This window comes from Oryctolagus cuniculus, chromosome 2, assembly GCF_964237555.1.
Source record: "Oryctolagus cuniculus chromosome 2, mOryCun1.1, whole genome shotgun sequence".
Lineage (NCBI taxonomy): Eukaryota > Metazoa > Chordata > Mammalia > Lagomorpha > Leporidae > Oryctolagus > Oryctolagus cuniculus.
Genome location: NC_091433.1, coordinates 93,430,457 through 93,453,219, shown reverse-complemented (window position 1 = coordinate 93,453,219; position 22,763 = coordinate 93,430,457). Strand labels below are relative to the sequence as shown.

The 22,763-nt window shown below is 38.2% G+C and overlaps 1 long non-coding RNA gene across 1 annotated transcript in view; it reads right to left on the bottom strand.

The window, feature by feature from the left end:
• LOC138848526 (uncharacterized) overlaps positions 1 to 22,763 on the bottom strand; it is a 66,130-nt gene that overhangs the window by 10,015 nt on the left and 33,352 nt on the right. The window contains exons 3-4 of the long non-coding RNA XR_011386393.1: positions 11,597 to 11,724; positions 5,873 to 6,040 (exon numbers count right to left, since the gene is read on the bottom strand). This is a non-coding gene — a long non-coding RNA (uncharacterized lncRNA). The remainder of the gene's footprint in view (positions 1 to 5,872; positions 6,041 to 11,596; positions 11,725 to 22,763) is intronic.

The window sequence follows — 22,763 nt, the reverse complement described above, 5'->3', positions numbered from 1 at the left end:
CTTATATAATTTTATTTTATTATATAAATTATATATAATATATAATGTTATATAAATATTGTATGAATATATTGTATGAATAATGCAAATATTATAAATTATAATAAAATATTATGAATTATAAACTATAATATATAATTATAAATATAAGTATAATTGTAGTTCCTATAATGACCAGTAACACTGGTGCCTGTGGGAAAGAAGTCTGCACTGGACCAGGACTACAGTGGAGTGCAATTTCAGGAAGCCGAAGGCCTCATCTAAAGTAAACTCTTAAAATCCTTCTCTCTAAAGGTTCTTCTTGGAGGATTGCCCTGGGCTCAAGCTGTAGCCTGAGTATCCCTAGATGTACCTGATGCACAAGATGGAGCCGTCAGAAAAGCTGCTCGTCCAGCCCAGTTCCTCTGTGTTACTGTTAGAGAACAGCTAGTAGAGGCTGCAGGGCATGCAGTGCACAGACATGCAACCCTGCCAGTTGTGCCTGGTACTGCCAGTCGCGCGCTCACTCATGTGCAGTTTGTGCAAGCACCAGGAGCCCAGCCTGGGCCCTCAATGACTACTGGTGGCAGAGGCTAGGGCCACAGCGGCCTCCTGAGAGAGCAAGCACCGTGTAGGTAGGCTCCGGCTTCAGGAAAGCTATTTTGGCGGTGCTGTGGTTCATCAGGGCGGACAGCAGAAGAGCCAGCACAGCTCTCCTAGTGAAAAATCCATTCATCTTGGACCTGGCTCTTGGTATCCGAGGCCACTGGCCAGGAAAGCAGAGCACAGGGCTAGTGGCCCATGGACAGCCTGAGCACATGCTCAGGTGGTGCAGCCTGCTCAGCCTGCCCCAGAAAAGGTGACACCCAGATTATCAGTGCACCTTAACTCACTCACCTCTGAAGTATGCAGGATGTTGGTGTGAGTGTTTGAAACATTGATTAGGATACCACGTGGCATGTCCACATCCCACATAGGACTGCCTCGGTGCTTGGATCAAGTCTAGGCTCCTATTTTTCCTGACCCATTCCCAGTTGTTGCTGCCACTTTGGGAATGGACCAGTGACAGGATGATCTGTCTCTCTGTCTCTGTCACTCTCTGCCATTAAAATAACGTGAAAGGAAAGAAAATATTAAAATTTTTAAATGGACAATATTTTAAAATCCATTACAGTTAGAAAACTCCCACCTCTTTTTTTCCCTTTCAGGATTCTCTTGGAAATAATGATTATTATTTGAGATGAATTTGTAAACCTGTGCAATTTTTTAATCTATATAAATTTAATTAGAATATGCTTTGGGATTTTTATTGTGATTAGGTTAAGAACAGTATTTTAACTGTATATCCAAATGTTGCCTTCCCCTTACTTTTTGTCTTTTTTTTTTTTTTTTTTAACTATTTGGGAGACAGAGATTTAGAGAGAGTGGGTGTTCCTGGGTTTTCAGGAAGCAAGCCAAGGAATCTTGTACCTAAAAACAATTTCTCTAACTCCCTTCTCTGATGTATTTGTTGTCTAAATGTTCATAGTACATGATTTAGCACATTTTGCACATTGCTTTGTGATCTTCTAATACAATATCCTTGTATAGAAGGGAGAACGATTTGAGTTGGGCTTAGAAGAATGGTATTTGAATTATAACTCTTTAAGTGCTAGCAGTGAGCTGCTGAAGCCTGTTCATTCATATGTGAAATGGCTGTAGCATCCCTAACTCATGTAGTATGGGATTAACAGTGATTGTGTTTGTCCAAGGGAAATTGGATAATAAAATGATTTTTTTCATTAGTTGACATGAAGATTTGCCTTAATGGGGCCATCATTGTGGCTTAGTGGTTTTGTCACCAGCTATCATTTGGGTGCCATTTTGAGTCCTGATTGTTCCACATCTGATCCAGCTCCCTACTAGTAGCTTGGAACTGAATTCTGATATTTCACTAAAGCCCATCAGTCTGGGTTTGGTTTTTCTAGGAAGGTATTTCATTGATCTGCTTCTTGGAGAAATGGATTTCTAACACTAACACATATTCCTATGATCTTTCTGCTCATCTAATGTTTTTATGTTTGTTTATAAGAGGAAAATTCTGTTGGGCTTGGATAGGAATGGGTTCAGTAACCTTCTCCTTGAGCTACCTCCAGAGGATAGATAAGTTTATAAGGTCTCCTAAGACTGATGTCCTGACTTCTGAATACTGTCCTTGTGTCCCTGAGACCTCTTTCTTTCACTTGATCTACCCAGACTCAGAGGGTTTTGGCTTACTCCTGGTCAGATGTTTGCCCTTTGGTCAAACTGTGCAGATAGAAAGTTCACCATCTTTACAGATTTTTGAGTTCCCATGGGGCTTTTTCAGGCTAACAACACATGCTTTCCTGTCACTCCCCGTCTTCGTGGAGGAACGACACAGGACCCTGCGCTGTTCTTTTTTCTGCTCGGCCCTCCCTGGGTTTGCTGCTGGTTCTTCCCGGGTTGGCTGCCGTCCCTTCCACCTCCGTGGAAGGGCGGTTCCCCCTGCCACTTTCCCCACTTCCGCAGGGGAGCGGCACACCGCCGGCCCGCTCTCTCGGGGGCTGCACAGGTGTTCCTCTTAGATGTTCCTCGTGCATGTTGTCTCTCTCCTCCTTTATAGTCCTCTTCCACCAATCCCAACTCTGCTGCCCACACGCCGAGCACGCTGCTCTCCTCCAATCAGGAGCAGGTCCTACAGTTTATTGGTTGAACTGGAGGCAGCTGTGTAGAAGCTGTTTCCTCCTCTCCCAGCGCCATATTGTGGGAGAGCAGATGCATAGAATAAGTCTTAATTCCAGTAACTTAGTCTAGTCCAAGTTGCTCCCAGTTGCTCCCCACACTTTCCACCCTAAACACCTGCTTCCTTCATGTTTCCCACCACCACGGTAATGTGTGCATTTATCCTCTGGCACAGTTTCACCAGGGACAACTTAAAATTGCAATGGCCATTTTGAGAGACCTGTGGACATCTCCAAAAGAGGTACTTTGAATAAAAATCAGAAGGCAGGACCAGCACTGTGGCCTGGCAGGTAAAGTTGCCACCTGCAGTGCCAGCATCCCACATGGGTGCCGGTTCAAGTCCCAGCTGCTCCACTTCTGATCTAGCTCTCTGCTATGGCCTGGAAAATCAGTAGAATATGACCCAAGTCTTTGAGACCCTGCACCCATGTGGGAGAATTGAAAGAAGGCCTTGGCTCCTGGGTTAGGATTGGCACATCTCCAGCCATTGTGGCCATCTGGGCAGTGAACCAGCAGATGGAAGACCTCTCTCTCTCTCTCTCTGCCTCTGCCTCTGCCTCTCTGTAACACTTTTAAATAAATAAATAAATCTTTAAAAAATTCAGAGGAACCTTCATGAGCAGGCTGTCTTGTTTGTCTAATAGAGATCATTTTGTTTAATGTAGAAGATATAACCTCCTCAGTTTACATATTTGGGGTTTAATAAATACTAGCTAGCTATTTAATTACATGACTTGATAAAGTTGACAAGGATCTATGTAATATCTTTTTTTTTTTTTTGACAGGTAGAGTTAGACAGTGAGAGAGAGAGAGAGACAGAGAGAAAGGTCTTCCTTCCATTAGTTCACCCCACAAATGGCCGCCACAGCTGGCGCACTGCCCCAGTCCGAAGCTAGGAGCCAGGAGCTTCCTCCTGGTCTCCCATGAGGGTGCAGGGCCCAAGGACTTGGGCCATCCTCCACTGCACTCCCAGGACACAGCAGAGAGCTGGACTGGAAGAGCAGCAACTGGGACAGAATCCGGCACCCTAACTTTGGGGAGCAACTGAGACTAGACTAAGTTACTGGAATTAAGACTTATTCTGTGCATCTGCTCTCCCACAATATGGCGCTGGGAGAGGAGTAAACAGCTTCTACGCAGCTGCCTCCAGTTCGACCAATAATCTGCAGGAGCTGCTCCTGATTGGAGGAGAGCAGCGTGCTCGGCGTGTGGGTAGCAGAGTTGGGATTGGTGAAAGAGGACTATAAAGGAGGAGAGAGACAACATGCACCGGGAACATCTAAAGGGAACACCTGAAGGAACACCTGAGCAGCCCCCAAGAGAGCTGGCCGGCGGTGTGCCGCTTCTCCGCAGAAGCGGGGAAGGTGGCAGGGGGAGCCGCCCCTCCACGGAGGTGGAGGGGTCAGCAGCCAACCCGGGAAGGACCAGCAGCAAACCCGGGAAGGGCCGAGCAGACAAAAGAACAGCGCAGGGTCCTGTGTCATTCCTCTGCGAATGGGGGAGCGACACTAACCAGGACTAGAACCCAGGGTACCAGTGCTGCCGTACCCTGGAGGATTAGCCTAGTGAGCCACAGCGCCGGCCGTGGATCTATGTAATGTCAAAAGCAGCTATTTGCCACTCCCTTGTGGGTGTATATGTTTCAAAATCTGTATTTCTACATGTTAACATTCTTCTTGCAAAAGAAACTTAAGTAGCCTTTTACAGTGATAACTGTAAATTTGATTGTAGCTGACTCCCTCTTAATTTTTTCTTCTGTCCACTTCTTTTCTTTTTCCTTCTCATGAACTTTTAAAGATCAATATGTGAAAAATTCATTTGTTGTCATGAATACACTCTGGGAATACAGTCCAGATAAATTTATCTAAAGGCAAAATTCAAAGTTAGTAACATTGAGTGTATGCTATTTCCTAGGCATCATTGTAGCTATGAAAGAAACAGAAGTTAAAAAAAAGAAAAGAAGGTGGAGACCCTTGGTAAAGTGGTTAAGATGTCACCTGGGATGTGTAAATCCCTTATCAGAATACCTGTGTTGAAGTATAATTCCTCTCCCGATTCCATCTTCCTGCTCATGCACACCTAGGGAGGGAGCCTGTGATGGCTCAAGCCCCTGAGTCCCTGCCACCTGGATTGAGTGTCAACCTCCTGACTTCAGCCTGGGTCTTGTGAGAATTTGGAAAGTGAACCAGCAGGTGGACAATCCCTCTGTCTTTGTCTCTCAAATTAATTAAATAAAAATTATTAAATAAAGTTTAAAGGATATCTATACAATTGTATTCAACTAATGGAATGATAATAATGAAGATCTTTCAAAGGCTCTAATTTCATGAAATGTTATGCTATAAATCATAATAACTCAGTGATAGCCAAGTTCAAATTTCCAAATTCTCAGCTAAGTTTAAGAACTTAGTACTAGGTTAATTAAAAAAAATCTTTGGGGCTGGCGTCGTGGCTCAATAGGCTAATCCTCCGCCTTGCTCCACCGGCACACGGGGTTCTAGTCCCGGTCGGGGCGCTGGGTTCTGATCCGGTTGCCCCTCTTCCAGGCCAGCTCTCTGCTGTGGCCAGGGAGTGCAGTGGAGGATGGACCAAGTCCTTGGGCCCTGCACCCACATGGGAGACCAGGAGAAGCACCTGGCTCCTGCCTTCGGAACAGCGCAATGCGCCGGCCACAGCCCGCTGGCCGCAGTGGCCATTGGAGGGTGAACAAACGGCAAAAGGAAGACCTTTCTCTCTGTCTCTCTCTCTCTCTCTCACTGTCCACTCTGCCTGTCAAAAAAAATAATCTTTGGGTGTTTTTACTGTTCCAAAAGAAAAAGAAAGTAAATACACTGATTTACACTGACTTTTTAAATGACAGTATGATAAGAAAGCATGCAAACTTTTTTGGAAAATATTGTATAGGCGTATATATATTATATATAGATATACTTATATACATATTTATTTTATGATATATACATAATAAAGTTTTCACAGGAGATATATATATTATATATATATATATAATATATATATATATATATACTTCTTGCTTGTGAGATGAAGGGAGCTTTGCTTAACAACCCTGTAGCTCAGTTTCCTCAATTGTAGATGGAGATACATAGCATCTGACTCCTAAAGCTGTTTTAAAGAATAAATAAATAATTACCTTCAGGGCACCCAGAATACTGACATCAAGAAGGAGGTCAAAGAATATTTGCTGTTATCATAAGGAGTAGTACTGTGTTTCTGCATTTTCTTGCTGTTTTTCCAGTTATAATAGAAGATTGAATTTCAATTCATCTTGTGTGGTTCGTTTAAGCAGGCTAGGAAACCTCTGGGAATAAATAGGAAGAGATCGGTTTCCCTCGGGAAGTTGGAAAATAATCCTGGAACTTGTTAATTAAAATCTTGCTAATTAACCTGCTTATCCATGGTCTATTAAATAATCAATGAAGTTTGCCACACAAGTAAATGCCTTGCCAAATGTCTCCTTTTCCCAATTCTCCTGACCCAGCTCTAACTGCTAATGGTCTCACCTAAGAGACACAACCTTCCAAATTCTTCCAAATCTGATATAGCCTCTTCATCTCATCATAGTGGTTGAGCACAGAGTACAGCTATGCTTTCATCCTAGAAAAGATTGCTAGGGCAGAAGATGGTCACATGTGTTGGTGTGATCAGCCTCTCACCTCCTTTCCTCCAAGCTGAGTAATGCCCAGGTGTTTGTCCCCAGTGTCTTCAACACTCATCTGCACTTCTGGATGAACCACACAAATGATCTGCATAGTCCTCTCTATGAGCATGATTCCTGCTACAGAGATCTGCCCTGGCAACCAAAGAATTCTGAGAGTGTGACTCTGCATCCAGAGCTTGCCCAGACCCAGGCTACACCTTGCCTCCTCCCAGGCAGTCACAGTGCTTTCACAGTCTCAGCACCCAGGGTTCCCATGTTCAAGGACTGCCAGAGGGTACACTCTGCCCCACTAGCGTGTTCTGTCCACACAATGACTGAGGAGTTCCTGGAGCCACAGCCCATGTATTCTACCCTGGCAGATGGAGCCTCTCAGCCAGACTGAAAGTCAGTGGGGAATGTGAATGTTTCCCTCTGGCAAAATCCTTGAGTGACATGCATGTACAATACCTGCCAGCCACAGCCCCACTCCTTTCATAGTTGTGCTGGGTGTGTACAAGTGTCCCAACTGGCAACATTTCCCTTTGGTTGCAATAGATTCTCCTCCAAGCCTATTGCAGGTTGAGCATGGAGGAGCTGGTGTTTACCTGATGACAAGGTGGAGACAGTAACCACCAATTTACTTGAAGTGCAGTGGTTGCCCCTGCCAACAGTTCTTACTAGTTGCTGCGAAACACAGAGTAATCAAACTCACTAAACTGTACATTAAATTTCTATGAAGCTGAAAATGTTTGAGAAGTCATAATATTGTAAGTTGAAAATGTTATTTAAGTCTGAAAATCCAAATATTATTCAATACACTTTTGAAAAAGTATCAAGATTTGGAAATACTTTGAGCAAAAACTTAAAACTTGAAAGTAGTTTAAGTAAGCGCTTTTTGTGATATAATTTTTGAAACTTATTTTATGTTTTTGTGAATTAAAAATCAAATATATGTTGACTGGCACCACAGCTCACTAGGCTAAGTCTCTGCCTGCAGTGCAGGCACCCCGGGTTCTAGTCCTGGTGGGGGCGCCGGATTCTGTCCTGGTTGCTCCTCTTCCAGTCCAGCTCTCTGCTGTTGCCTGGGAAGGCAGTGAATTATGGCCCAAGTGCTTGGGCCCTACACCCACAAGGGTGACCAGGGGGAAGCACCTGGCTCCTGGCTTCAGATTGGCACAGTGCACTGGCCATAGCAACCATTTGTGGGGTGAACCAATGGAAGGAAGACCTTTCTCTCTGTCTCTCTCCCTCACTGTCTAACTCTGCCTGCCAAAAAAAAAAAAAAGCAAATATATAAACATCATCTCATAGTTTACTTCTAAGGACACAAAAGCATCAAATTCCCTAAATGAGAAGTTGAAGCAATTGGTTCCTAGTTAATTGTATAATACCTCAATGTAACCTCAAAATGTCACTTCAATTCTGCTCTTAGTGCCCACAAATTTTTCAGTTCCACCTTAAATCATTCTATATAAATATATATCTATATATACATAAATATATAAAATGTAAACAGTATGTCTTCTGCTATTTGCTGGCTTTTAATTTAAGTCTTTCAGGCAATGATTCTTTTACCAAATTCATTTCAACAGGGAGAGAAACATGAGAAATCCATAGAGGTATTTTTGTTGGTAAATGTCATGAGACACATATGTTGAAAGGCATTTAGTTTAAATTCTCATTTCTAATATTTCTAAGGAAGAACATAATAGAATATTACAAAAATTTTAGCTTTATAAAGCCCTATTTAAAGCATATCGGACAATTGTGATAGAGAAGTAGATGTATTTATAGCAAGCCAGTTTATTTTATGTTATTTGACTTTATATATATATGTATATCAGAATATACATGAGAAGTGTGGCATTATCATGACATTTTAAAAACACACTTCCAGGAGAAGTCTTATAGATTTATAATTTTTGTTTTTTTAACTTTTATTTAGTAAATATAAATGTCCAAAGTACAGTTTATGGATTACAATGGCTTTTCCCCCATAACTTCCTTCCCACCCACACCCCTCACATCTCCTGCTCCCGCTGCCATTCCATTCACATGAAGATTCATTTTCAATTATCTTTATAGACAGAAGATTGATTTATAAGATTTATAATTATTTAAAATACAAAGTGGTGAAATGGAGGGCTGGCATTATGGTGTCATGGGTAAGGCTGCTGCCTGAGATGCCAGCATTCCATATGGGAACAAGTTCTTGAACCAGCTTACTCAACATCCAATCTAACTCCCCACTAATGGCCTGGGAAGATCAGCAGAAGATGACTCAAGTGCTTTGCCCCTGCTCTCCATGTGGCATGGCTGAAAGAAGGTCCTGGCTCCTAGCTTTGGCCTGGACCATAGCTGGCAATAGCCATCTGGGGAGTGAATCAATGCATAGAAGATGTCTTTCAATGTCTTGGTCTGTCTTTCTCTCTCTCTCTTCTCTCTCCCTCTCTCTCTGTAACTCCTTCAAATAAATAATTAATTTTTAAAAATAAACACTAAAATGAAATATTCACCAGAACAATAAGTTCAAGAAATATAAGAATGGCTTGGTTTCTTGTCTCAGAATTCATTAATTCTATGCAATTTCCAACTAAGCACAAAAATGAAAAACACAATAGAAATACAGAAAAAATCTAATTCATATATATGACTCTTTAAATGATGCTTGAAGCTTTACATGCACTCTTTAAATACGCAAAAACCCAGTGACAATTTTTTTTTCTATTTCCTATATTTGGTTCTGCATTCAATTATGACTGCCACCAAAAACTTGGTGTAGACTGAAGGTATTAATAATTATCAATTGTTTACCATTATTATTCATCACCATATGCTTTTCACTTACCCTTATATCTGGATAGTGAGCATTCAATGAATAATGATTAAAAATTGAATGGAAAACTGGTTAATATTTCTAACTCTTTCAGAAGCTAACTAAAACCTTTCTTAAGAAATTTCTCTTGTCCTAGCAGATTCATATCAAAGATGTCAAAATCCTGCTTTGAATATTATAGGCTTTATTCATTATTTGCTAAGTTAAGATGTGGGAAACTATAAACAAAAATTATATACTAAGTTCAAAGGAATAATTCCTTTACACATTTTTTGCAGAGAAATAATTTCTTCAGTCTGTTGGGGTATGAGAGTGTAGGGGAATCACTAAGCCATATATTTCAAATAATTATTTAACATTAGTTTTATTATATGTGAGACAAATTCCAATGCCCTTGTGTGTTCTGCACACAATAATAAAATGAACCACGTATGTTCTTCATCAAATTCTGGTTGTCATAACTGAGGAATATCATTGCATCATTACAGTGCAAGTACATGCTGCTTCCCTGAGTGCATCTGAGAGTTACTGGCAGGTGGCTTTCTCCCATGGAGGCCCTATGCTGTGAGTACGTGAGAGGCCAACAGGACACTTGAGTCCAAGCTTGGACTGGTTGAAAAGTTTATCTGTGCGAATGATTGAAGTACATTTTTGCAGTAAACAAGAGAGCAGGGAGAAAGGGATTCACATTATATTTGAAATTAATCCTTGGAGCCTGACATATTATCTTATAATATCAGCATTCATTTGCTTGAAAAATCCTGAAAGTAAACCTCATCAATTTTCAGAATGTAAATAGAGTAATATAGTATGGTTGGTTGTATTTCAATGGTAGAAGCACTAGGAAATGCAGTAAGGAGGAGGTTCGATGTGTTTGAAGGTTTTTGGGAGGAGTAACCATCAAAGTAGGATGATAAAGGGAAATTTTGTTTATCACTTTCTATTTTTTCCCATTGATTTTATCCCCTAGACAAAGTTCTAGCAAAAAAAAAAAAAAAAAAAAAAAAAAAAAAAAAAAAACATGAGTATTAACAGAGAGGTGGGAGCAGAGAATGTTCAAGTGGTCCAATTCCTTAATTCTGATGGAGTCAGTTGCCAGAGACTTGTTTGGTTTTCAGCCAAGCAACAAAGCAGCTGTGTTGGGAGACCTGGCACTAAATGCATCATGTCAACAGATTTTAGGGCCTGCAGCATTAATCAGGGTTTTCAGCCAAAGGTAAGGTTTAGGGAGCAGCCAGTTAGGACCTTATCCACAAGTTATGGTCCAACTGATAAAAATAAGACAACAAATTTTATTTCAACTGTTGTTTCAATCATTCAAGAAAATAAACAATACAATTATTAAAAAGTCTAAAATAGACATGATAGAAATGTGAATTACAAACAATAAAGATGGTTGCTTATTTTTTGAAATTTTTTCAGTTTATGAGTTTACTCAGTTGGGAGTGCATCACTTCTAGGTTATTATAGAATTCTTGGTGATAAGTTTACTCATGCGGTGCCACTGCAAAGAAGGTAATAGTGAATGATTTCAGTCTGGAAAATGTCCTCTGACATTCTGTATTTTGACAGAGGGAACTTGAGTTGGTTGTCTTGCATTTACTGTCTAATACACATACATACAATGAAATGCATGTTCTTTGGAGGTTTTCTGTAAGTCTTATGTGGGTAAGTACCAATGTATCTGAGATCATGAAAAATTCCACTTCACCTCCATTTCTCTTTCTCCAGACTTTTCCTCTAGGGGAAAATAAACAAGGAGTAGAGGAGTGAAGAGAGATGAAAAATTCAATGTCTATGACTTGAAAAATAAACTAAAGATGAATATTTTCTTTAGAAATTCTTATGTAATACTTGAAACACTATTTTAAAGATTAGGTTCTGTTTCTGATAACAATTCCTTCTACAAATCACTTTGCAGACCTTTCATTAATTTATCTAGAAGAAAAAATACATATAAAGCATCCTATTGTTATATAAGGCACCATATTTTGAGCATCAAAGTTCACACACAGAAACATATGCATATAAAACACATATATATTGTGAGATTCTGTATAAGCATATGACACCAAATTAAGTAGCTGTCTAAAATGCTATGTCATTGTTACCTTGTAATTAAAAAAATTATAAAATATTTTTATACAGTTTAATGTAATCTGTCTAAATACCGTGACTCACAAAAGACCAATATTGTAACAAAAGTTCTTCCACACTTTTTGAGTAAACATTCTCCTAGTTATTGCAAGCCTTTAAGCCATTTCCAGATTCCTGGAAAAGTGTATACTGACAACTTTTGATTTTATAGAGGAAATGATTCTTAAAAAAATTTAGGTTGTCATTCCTTTTTAAAAATGTATTTTGTACTTAATTTTTTGCACCTGGCTCCTGCCATCGGATCAGCGCGGTGTGCCAGCCGCAGCGCGCCGGCCGCAGCGGCCATTGGAGGGTGAACCAACAGCAAAGGAAGACCTTTCTCTCTGTCTCTCTCTCTCACTGTCCACTCTGCCTGTCAAAAAAAAAAAAAAAAAGAAAGAATATGTATTCTGCAGCTGTTGGATGAAATTATACCCAGTTACTTCTGTAACTACATCTGTAATTGATCCATTTGCTCAGTATGGTTAAATTCTGATATCTCTTTACTGAATTTCTCTCTGGTTCATCTATCCATTGATAACAGTGTGGCATTGAAGTTGCCCACTATTACTGTATTGGAGTCCATCTCTCCTTTTAGGTCTAATGATATTTACTGTATATCTCTTGGTGGTGTTGTGCTAGGTGAATAGATATCAATGACCTTTTTATCAGTATAAAATGTGCTTCTTAGTCTCTTTCTATAGTTTGTGACAATATAAGTTTTTGATTTGATATGTTATTTTTTATTTAATATGCTATTTTTATTTAATATGGGTATTGCTATTCTCACTCACTTTTGGTTTGCATTTGCCTGGTATATCAATTTCCAGGCTTTCATTTTTAGTCTATCTGTTTCTTTACTTGTGAAGTTAGTTTCATGTAGTCTGTGTAGAGTTGGGTTTTTTTAATTTTAATCCATTCAGCGAAACAGAATGTATTTGAATGGAAAATTTAATCCATTTACATTCAAGTTTAGTATGTTTTGATAAGAATTACCAGCTGCCATTAAGCTGATTGGTTGCTGATGGTATCAGCACTATTGGTGAATTTGGTAGTGTTATGTGTCTTTATCACTTACTTCTAATATAGGCCTCCCTTCAGAATTTCTTATAAGCCTGGTCTAGTGGTGTAGAATTCTCTGTTATTGTATGCATATGAAATAGTTTATTTTGCCTCCATTTCTAAAGGATAGCTTTGCTGGATAAAATATTCAGTGTTTTTGTTTTTTTTTCTTTTAAAATATTGAATATATCACCCAATCTCTTCTGGCCTCTATGGTTTCTATTGACAAACTTGCTTCTTTTCCTTTATATTAAACATGACACACATGACACTGTCTGTTACTGTATTTGGAATTCTCTCCTTTTCTTTTATGTTTCATAGTTTGACTAAAGTGTGTTCTGGGTTTTTGTGTGTGTGTGTGTGGTGGGGTGGACTACATTGGGTCTTTTAGCTGCCTGAATCTAGATGACCATGTAAGTCTTAGGAAGAATTCAAGTAATTTTTTTCAGTAAGTAAATATTGCTTTATTGCTTATGCTGTATTTTCCAATGCCCTTTTTAAAATAAGACACAGGAAAATACTTCCATGCAAGTTATGAATTATTTTAAAGTCCCTATTGGTTGAAAAATCTATTTTTACAGTAGAACTGGAGATATCTAGAAAATCACATGACCTTTTGCCTAAGCATAATTCCTGACACATTTTTTTAGTTTGACAATGCAATTAAAGAGTTACTGGACCCAATGTGTTCATCATGACACCATTGCAACTGCAATATTTGCATTATAATAATACTGCTGAACTACAGAAACATGAATCAACTATACACATACTAATCCATTACTTCCATTTCATCTGTTCTTTTTCTTTTCTTTCTATTTATTTTATCATTTTTTCCTTTCCTCAGGGTCATCTTTTATGGCCATTTATAACACTTATAACCAAGAAGATTACTTTAAAACTAAGAAACTTCTAAAGCTTTTAAAATTATTCTTAGATAATAAATATTTTTAAGCTAAAATCTCTCTCTCATTCTGTGTATGCATGTGTGTAGGCGCTGAGATTTGACTTTTCCTCCCACTTATTAGTCTGAAAATATATTTTTCTAGTAATTGGAAACTGTAAACAAATAAGACATTTTAGTAGACTTCTAGACTTAAAGGATCACATGTTGGCCATTTGATGGTTTCAGTTAACCAAGGCATTTCAATGGATTATTTTTCAGTTTTTTTTTTTTTTTACCTAAGAGGTAGAAATATTTAGATGCATTTCCTATTTATCAAAGTCAAAGTTGTTCCATCATTTAGAAAATAATCATAACTTTCTCTTCAGAATATCATTAATTTGAGCATTTTTGCTAGGTATAATGTTGTAAAGTAATGTGATAATGCTTGTTTTCATTCTTTTTAGACTCTAAAAAGTTGATTTTATTTGTCATGTTATTGTGGTAGCTTACACTTTCCTTATATATTTATTGAAAGAAATGTCTGAAGTGGCATTAACTGAAAAATGTATTTTGAATTGAAATATTAATGTTTTCAGGGTGATCCAGGATGATCTTATGGACTTTATGATGGCATTATGGTAAAGTATACCATTTTTCAAATACAAAATATGTACAACATTTCAGTTATGTCATGTCATCATTTTCAGCACATCCTAATTTCAAAATACGTGACAATATATAAAACTTAGATTGGAAATATATTAGTTTGTATTGAAGAGTCATCAAACCTTGAATAATAAGAATGCCAAATTTATGGGAATTTCAAGGGTCAGAATGTGAAGATACAATTTTGTTACCCTTTCCCTGATCTTAGCTATAACCTTGGTTCTAACTAGCCATTTTGTATTGTTTCATTATGTTTATATATAAATATTTCATTAATATATTAACAAGTCATGTTTTTTTCTTTTCTCAGACTTTTCTCTATTCACTGTTTTGGTTAATGGGATGCTTGTTCCTTACACTCAAATTCTTTCAGCTGTCAAAACTGATTTATCTTTACCCTTTTGGTAATATTTCTCCTGCTTTTATTCTGTCACTATGCTAGTTGAGGTCATGATTTTCCATTCTTTCTGTGTGGTGTTATAGTAGCTTCTAAATGTTCTTTTTCCTTTCTGTTTTCTAAAAAAGTAATTGTGTATTCCCCCAGTTTGGATATTTTTTAATGATTTGTATTAGAACAAAAGTTAAATTCCCTTAAACTGACATTGGCTTTCTTTTATTCTGAATTTTATATTTGTTCTACTTCATTGCTACATCAGGAAGTATGAACAGATTGCATATCAAATTTTTCTAATTTACATTTGCTGGGATTTTGTGTTACTCTGATATCTAATTTACTCAAATTTCTTCACCAATATGAATATCCTCTCCTTAGCTATATTAAGAAAGAGTGATACCTTGATCTATTTTTAAGCAAGAAAGATATATTAAGGGACAGATAATCCAGCATATATATTAATAATATTTTTACTTGCTACATTGGCTTCCCTTGGATATTCTTTGTCTGTACAACTGTCTACACTCATTGATTCCTTGATCTTACAAAACCCAGAAAGCAAACGATTCCATAGATATTTTCCTGTATTTGCTAAGACTCAGGGTAAGTGTAAAAAAAGTGGAAGAGTTCAGGAATCTAAAGTTATATGTTACACAGGTAAAATATTCCGACAGTGTAAGATTATTTCATTTGTAAAGTGAATTGGGTTGTAAGTAAATCCAGGATCTTGTGCACAGTATACCAGATTCTGTACTATCATCACCTGTATAAGATTTAAATGTACTTAGTTTCTGTGTGTCTATGTGTCCAAATAATACCTATTATAAAATTGCTTCATCAGTTTATATTTTCTTAAAGATGTATTTTATTTATTTGAAAGACAGAGTTACAGAGAAGTAGAAACAGAGATAGAGGTCTTCCATCCACTGGTTCGCTCCCCAGAAGGCTGCAATGGCCAGCTGTGCCAATCTGTAGCCAGGAGCCAGGAGCTTCTTCTGGGTCTCCCATGTGGGTGCAGGGGCCCAAGGATTTGGGCCATATTCTACTGCTATCCCAGGCCACAGCAGAGAGCTGGATTGGAAGAGGAGCAGCTGAGACTAGAACTGGTGTCCATATGGGATACCAGCACTTCAGGCCAGGGCATTAACCTGCCCACCACAGTGCAGGTCCCACTTCATCAGTTTCTTTAGGTTTTTTTTTTTTTTTTTTTTTTTTGACAGGCAGAGTTAGACAGTGAGAGAGAGTGAGAGATAGAGAGGAAGGTCTTCCTTTTTCTGTTGGTTCACCCCCAAGTGGCCACTATGGCTGGCATGCTGCAGCTGATGCACTGTGCTGATCTGAAGCCAGGAGCCAGGTGCTTCTCCTGGTCTCCCATGTGGGTGCAGGGCCCAAGCACTTGGGCCATCCTCCACTGCACTCCCAGGCCACAGCAGAGAGCTGGCCTGGAAGAGGGGCAACTGGGACAGAATCCTGTGCCCCCACACGGACTAGAATCCGGGGTGCCAGCACTGCAGGCAGAGGATTAGCCTAGTGAGCCACGGTGCCGGCCAGTTTCTTTAGTTGTTTTTTGTTTTTTGGGTTTTTTTTTTGTTTGTTTTTTAGTTTTTTTTGACAGGCAGAGTGGACAGTGAGACAGAGACAGAGAGAAAGGTCTTCCTTTTTGCCGTTGGTTCACCCTCCAATGGCCGCCATAGCCAGCATGCTGTGGCCGGCACACCGTGCTGATCTGAAGCCAGGAGCCAGGTGCCTCCTCCTGGTCTCCCATGGGGTGCAGGGCCCAAGCACTTGGGCCATCCTCCACTGCACTCCCGGGCCACAGCAGAGAGCTGGAATGGAAGAGGGGCAACCGGGACAGAATCCGGTGCCCCGACCGGAACTAGAACCAGGTGTGCCAGCACCGCAAGGCGGAGGATTAGCCTATTGAGCCACGGTGCCGGCCAGTTTCTTTAGTTTTTAAACATTTCCTTTTCACTTTTATGGAAGATGGAATAATTTCTCCATTATGTAAGTGAAAAGAAAATTCATTCATCAATTAAAGATAAAAATATTCAGAGATTAGTGTAATACTGTCATTTTTATGTATTTTAAATGACACATTCATTTTTTATATTTTGTTTTGCTTAAAATTTCTGCATGTGTGAAATTATTTTTTATAACACCAAATCCATTGTTGTATTTGTATGGAAAATGAGCTCTATACTGGCCACAACATGAGTTATTCTGGCAATGGGATACTTAGCTTTCCTGTTCTAAATATTCAAAACCTACAACTTCAGAAATAAGTGTATTTGTTTACTGTACAAATGTCTTTCCCACCATTTTGAAAAACTTTATCTTCCTTTGTTAAAGCTTTCTTAAAGCTACTGTTATGCTACTGGAATTTACAACTGTGCATAATGCTGAACAGTTAAAACTACTCATTTATTGGATATGACAGCTTTACTTGTAGGTAGTATGCATATATTATGTGATTATTGGAAAAGCATATATTTATCTATAACAACAGATATGTTAGTCTTTTTAAAAAGAGATATTTATTTATTTGAAAGGTAGAGTTAGAGAGAGTGAGAGAGAGAGAGAGAGAGAGAGAGAAGTCTTCCATCTGCTGGTTCACTGCCCAGATGGCCACAATGGCCAGAGCTGCACCAATTCGAAGGCATCCAGGAGCCTCTTTTGGATCTCCATTTGGGTGTAGGGACCCAGGGATTTGTAATATCTTCTACTGCTTTCCAGGCTATAGCAGAGAGTGGATCAGAGGTGGAGCAGTGGGGAGTTGAACCAGTGCCCATATGAGAAGCCAGCACTGCAGGCGGTGGCTTTACCTGCTAACCCACAGTGCCAGCTCCATGTTAGTCATTTAAGAGTGCATCATGATGCTTACATAAAAGTAAACAATTGAATCAATACTGATGATTTAGGAGTCATAGATATTTATGATTAGATCTTAGAAGGATTTCAATCCAGCCATGATTTTTCACAAAAATTGATATTCGTTGTTAGCATAATTCAAAAATATCTTATTCATTATAAAGTCAGTAGTGAGAAAAATGAGACTATTCTGGTGAACATAGCAATTTGAGATTAGATCTCTTGGTGTTAATCACAGCTTAAGATCTATTGCTTAGATTATTTTTGTATTTTGTTTTAATGCTACTACTAATTCCTTGTGCTTAGTGGCTTAATAGGTGCTAGAAACTGTTCTAAAAATAATGTATGGGCATATGGACTATACCATTTAGTATAGATGAGCAAACATCTTTGCAAGGAATCAAGGAAATCTTGATCAATACATTTACATAAAGGGTAATAGTTTTTAATGACTTTCAGAATCACTATGATAGTCAAACTAATTATGAAACATGGTTGAAATAAAGTGTTCTATTATTTTGTTTTGGGAAGTTAATCACTAACAGGTTACTTTTTAAATGTATTCATTTTATTTATTTGAAAATCAGAATGACAGGGAGTGAGACACAGAAAGTCAGAAACACACACGAAGGAAGAGAGAGAGCTATACCTTTCATCTAATGGTTCACAATCTAAATGGATGCAACAGCCAGGGCTAGGCCTGGCTGAAGCCAGGAGACAGAAACTCAAACTGGGTGTCCCACACAGGTGGCATGGGCTCAAATATTTGGGCCATCTTCTGCCTTCCCAGATAAATTAGTAGGAAGCCTGATCAGAAGAGGAGCACTCAAACTGGCACTGTGATATGGGACGCTAGTGGATTAACTAGCTGAAACATAATGCCATCTCCACTAACATGCTCTTTTTAATAAGATTTATTCTATCTAGTTGAAAAGCAGAATGGCAGGAAAGGAGTGTGAATGAGGGAGGGACACTGATCTTCCAACTATTGGTTCATTCCCAAATTGCTGTAACACTGGTGTTGTGTTAGGTAGAATCCAGGAGTCAGAAACTTGATAATATGAGTCACCCACAGGGTGGCAGTGTCCCAACTACTTGAGTCATCTTCCACTGCTTTCCAAGGTACCTTAAAAAGGAGCAGGAATAAAAGTAAAGCATCTGGGATTTGTGGGTGGTAGCTCATCCCACTGTGATAAATAAATTTTAGATTTATTTATTTGAAAGACAGAGTGATAGAGAGGGATAGACAGTATGAATAGATTCTTAATAATTTCTGGAGTTTAATTTTGAAATACATGACTTGTGGTTTGGGGCCAATGCTGTGGCTCAGCAGATAATGCAAAGGCATCTGATGCTGGCATCCAATGAGTGTCAGAGGCCAGCAGTTCAACTTCTGATCCAGCTTCCTGAAAATGTGGCTGTGGAAACAATGGAAGATCACCTATGTGCTTGGATCCCTACCAATCATTTGAGAGACCTGGCTGAAGCTCCATGCACTTGGCTTTGGCCTAGCTTAGACCAGGCCACTGAATTCATTTGGGCAGTAGACCAACGGATGGAGGATCTCGTTCTCTCTCCCTCTCTCTCTCTGTGACTCTGACTTTTAAGTAAATTCAATTTGTTAAAAAATAAAAAAGCTTCATATTTATCAAATTAATATCATCAGATATTAGAAATGTCATTTTAAATGTTTGATATCTTGGTATCAAAATCTGCTAAATTAAATTTAATTTTAATGTTCATATGATTTTGGTAACTCTGTTCACGGCAATTTTGTTAATCTATTGCCAAGTTGAATTCATTAAGTTTGTCACAAAAGAATGAATCACAAATTAAATGAAGCACCAAATCTATCTAAAGTATGATATTAGAAAACATGCCACAGTACCATCGCTTAATTATTATGTTTTGACAAGTTTGCCAATTGAGTCATTTGGATAGCAGCTGCTCCCATGATATCTCTATTATTAGTTTTGCATGAGCACACATGAATAGCTTGCATTAAGACAAGATTTGTACAAAATTAACTATTTTTTATCAGATATTTATTTGCTAGAAGTATAAATGCCTGGATCTTTTAAGAAAAGAGGACTGTATCAAAATCAACTTAGCGGCTGGCACCATGGCTCACTAGGCTAATCCTCTGCTTGTGGCGCCAGCACTCTGGGTTTTAGTCCCAGTTGGAGCTCCAGATTCTGTCCCAGTTGCTCCTCTTCCAGTCCAGCTCTGTGCTGTGACCTGGGAAGGCAGTGGAGGATGGCCCAAGTCCTTGGGCCCTGCACCTGCATGGGAGACCAGGAGGAAGTACCTGGCTCCTGGCTTTGGATCAGCGCAGCGCACCGGCCTTAGAAGCCATTTGAGGGGTGAACCAATGGAAGGAAGACCTTTCTCTCTGTCTCTCTCTCACTGTCTAACTCTGCCTGTCAGAAAAAAAATCAACTTAGCATCACAAGTTCATGCAGTAATTATCCCCAAATGTTGAAATGTGGTGTGGTCTCTCTCTCTCTATATATATATATACACACTCTATAAAGTGATACTGTAATTTGAAAAAGTTGGCTATATTCTAAATCAATTTAGTGAGTAGAATACATGAGGACAAATATTAGAAACACACTCAAATTTTGAATGGGGAGGAATTCTACATGTATACTAGCAGAACATAAAATAATCATTACATTCAAAGGAATTAAAATAGCATTGATCTTCTCATATTGGTCATTTTAAAAAATGAATTCTAAAAGTAAGGATTTTAAAATATTTTAGAGCCTTTTTTATTTTTATCTAGTATTTAAAAGGAGAGAGAGCGAGATGAACTTCCATCTGTTGGTTCACTTCACAAATGCTCACAACAACCAGGGCTGGATCAAATACAAGCCAGGAGAGAGGAACTCCATTAAGATCTCCCTTGATGGGTGAAAAGGACCCAAACACTTGGGCCATAATCTGCTGCCTCTCAGGTGCATAGGCAGAAATCTAGAGGGGCAGCAGAGGTGTAACACATCCCAGGCAATCCAATATGGGATGTGAGCATCACAAGAGGCAGCTTAACCTGCTGAGCAACAAATAACATCCAACTGTTTTCTATTAAATGTACAAAATAGAAGTGCTATGTGAAATCAAAGTTATCATTTAAGTGGAAAAACAACAGAAATGTATTCTCATCTCCAAAGATTTGAGAAAATCTTCCATTCAATTATACTAATTTAATTATATACCATAAAATATTCTGAAAAAAATTCATGGTCATGAATAATTATATTGGAAAAGAATTGATAAAGATTTTGACTCTATTTTTATCTATTTATACAGAAGGTGGACAAAAAGTTTACCACTAATGAGATAGTTCTAATTATTAAATCTATTTAATTTTTCAAATACACCAATCTACACCCACAAAAGAATGCAAGAACAAAAAAAATTGAGAATAAAGGGAGATTTTTGGATTCAAAGTTAGTATTGCTGTACTACACTTTAATGAAAGAATAAACAATATTACCTAGCTTCATTTTGAGCCTTGAAGTAATTGGTACCGAATTTACCTTGCCACCATAAACATGAAGAAAACAGAAAAATGAGACCAATGTAAACAGATACTGGACAACAGCAGCATTGGGCCATGATCCCTGAGCAGAAAAACAAAAGAGACCCCTATAAAATGGGACCCCTTTATATTGGAAGAAGGTAGCTCAAGGGGAGGGAAACTAAGGTGGTTCTGGGCTGAGTAGACCTTGTGTTGTCAGAGGCTGAAGCAGGTGTGATTTGGGAGGCATAGAGAGGGAAGAAGGAAGCTACACAACGAAAGAACTGAAGAAATTTGCATGAGGATCTCTGTATTGATGGATAATAAGCTGTGTGTGAATCAGGTAAAACTAGGAAGCCAAAGATAAAACCATTCCTCAAACTGGGAGGTTTCCAAGTTCCAAAAGTTGCCACTTTTGACCCAGCCCAGCCATGAGAATTTTTGGTATTTTAGATGAAAGCCACCTGATGGAAGACCTCTCTCTCTCACTTTCTTGCTCTCTCACTCTCACTTTTTCATTCTCTTGCTCATCCTCATCTCTATCCTTGCATGCCCATAAGTAAACAAATAAGTTTAACAAATAGACTGAGATAAGGTAAATGCAGTTATATTAATCCATAGAAAATCATATTTTTAAAAGAATAAAGTGCTAAAGTATATAAGCAAATAGCTAGGACAAAATATATCCTCAATGAATAAATAAACCCAATTAGCTAAAGCAAGAAAGAAAACTTGTAAGCAAAAACAGAAATAAACAACAAATAGGCAGTACAATGTATATGGATTGTACCTTATGGATGATTTACCTTAACTGTAAAGGCTGTAAACATTCCTATTATATCAATTGTCATACTGAATTAAAAAATCCACTCCAACTATCTGCTAAAGAAGCTAAATTTCTAAAAGAAATGAAAAGTAAATTAAATAACAGTACACAGACAAGTTAAAATAAAAAGAGTACCTTGCCAACACTAGTCATAATAAGAAAGGCTGAATATATTGATAAGAAGCAACATATATTTCAGAACATGGCATATTGCTAGGGATAAAAACAAGTTTCCATATTGACAAAATGACCAATTGACAAGGAATATATAATTATTTTACATATATACAAAATGACAGAGCTTCAAAATTTGCACACATAGGAATAACTGATGACTGAAGTGAGAATCATTTGTGTACATAAATGATAGCTGAATGTTTCAGTATTCATTTACACTGTTATAATAAAAGATGAAATACTACCTACTAACTGGGTGAAAACATTTTCAAATCGCATGTCCCAGAAAGTACGTGTATCTAGTATGTGTATGTGTGTGTGTGTGTTTGTGTGTGTGCACACTCTAAACTCATTGGTAGAAAAGCAAAAAGTCCAATTAGAGAATGCACAAAGAATGAACATACATTTCACAAAGGGGTAGGTATATACACATAGAAAGTAAGTACATGAAAAATAAACAACTTCACTAGCCTTTATGGAAATACAGATTAAAGACAGAATGAGATACTACCACAATCTATTGTACTGACTAAAGTTTATGCAGGTAATATAAAGTGGAAACGAGGATTTGGAGTGACTAGACCTCTACAAATTACTTGTTGGAATGTAAGCTGAAATATCATCTCTGAAAAAAAAATCATGGCTGTGTCTTATAAACACACATCACCATATGAGTATAATTTAGAAGTAGTATTCTAGTTTATTTAGCTTAGGGAAATGAAAATTTAACATTCACAAAAAATTCTGGATATGAATATACATAACAGCTTTATTAATGCTCAAATGGAAACAACCTAAATGTTTTCCAGTGGGCAGATAGATAAATTATGGTACATCTATTCAGTTGAATTATTACTCAACAATACAATTTACAACATAAATGGATTTCAGGAGCATTATGCTAGGTAAAGGAAGCTAGACACAGAATCTACATGTTGTATTATAAAAAATGTACTCTATAGACAGAGAAAGCATATGTATAGTTCCCAAGTATTGAAGTTGGCAATGGG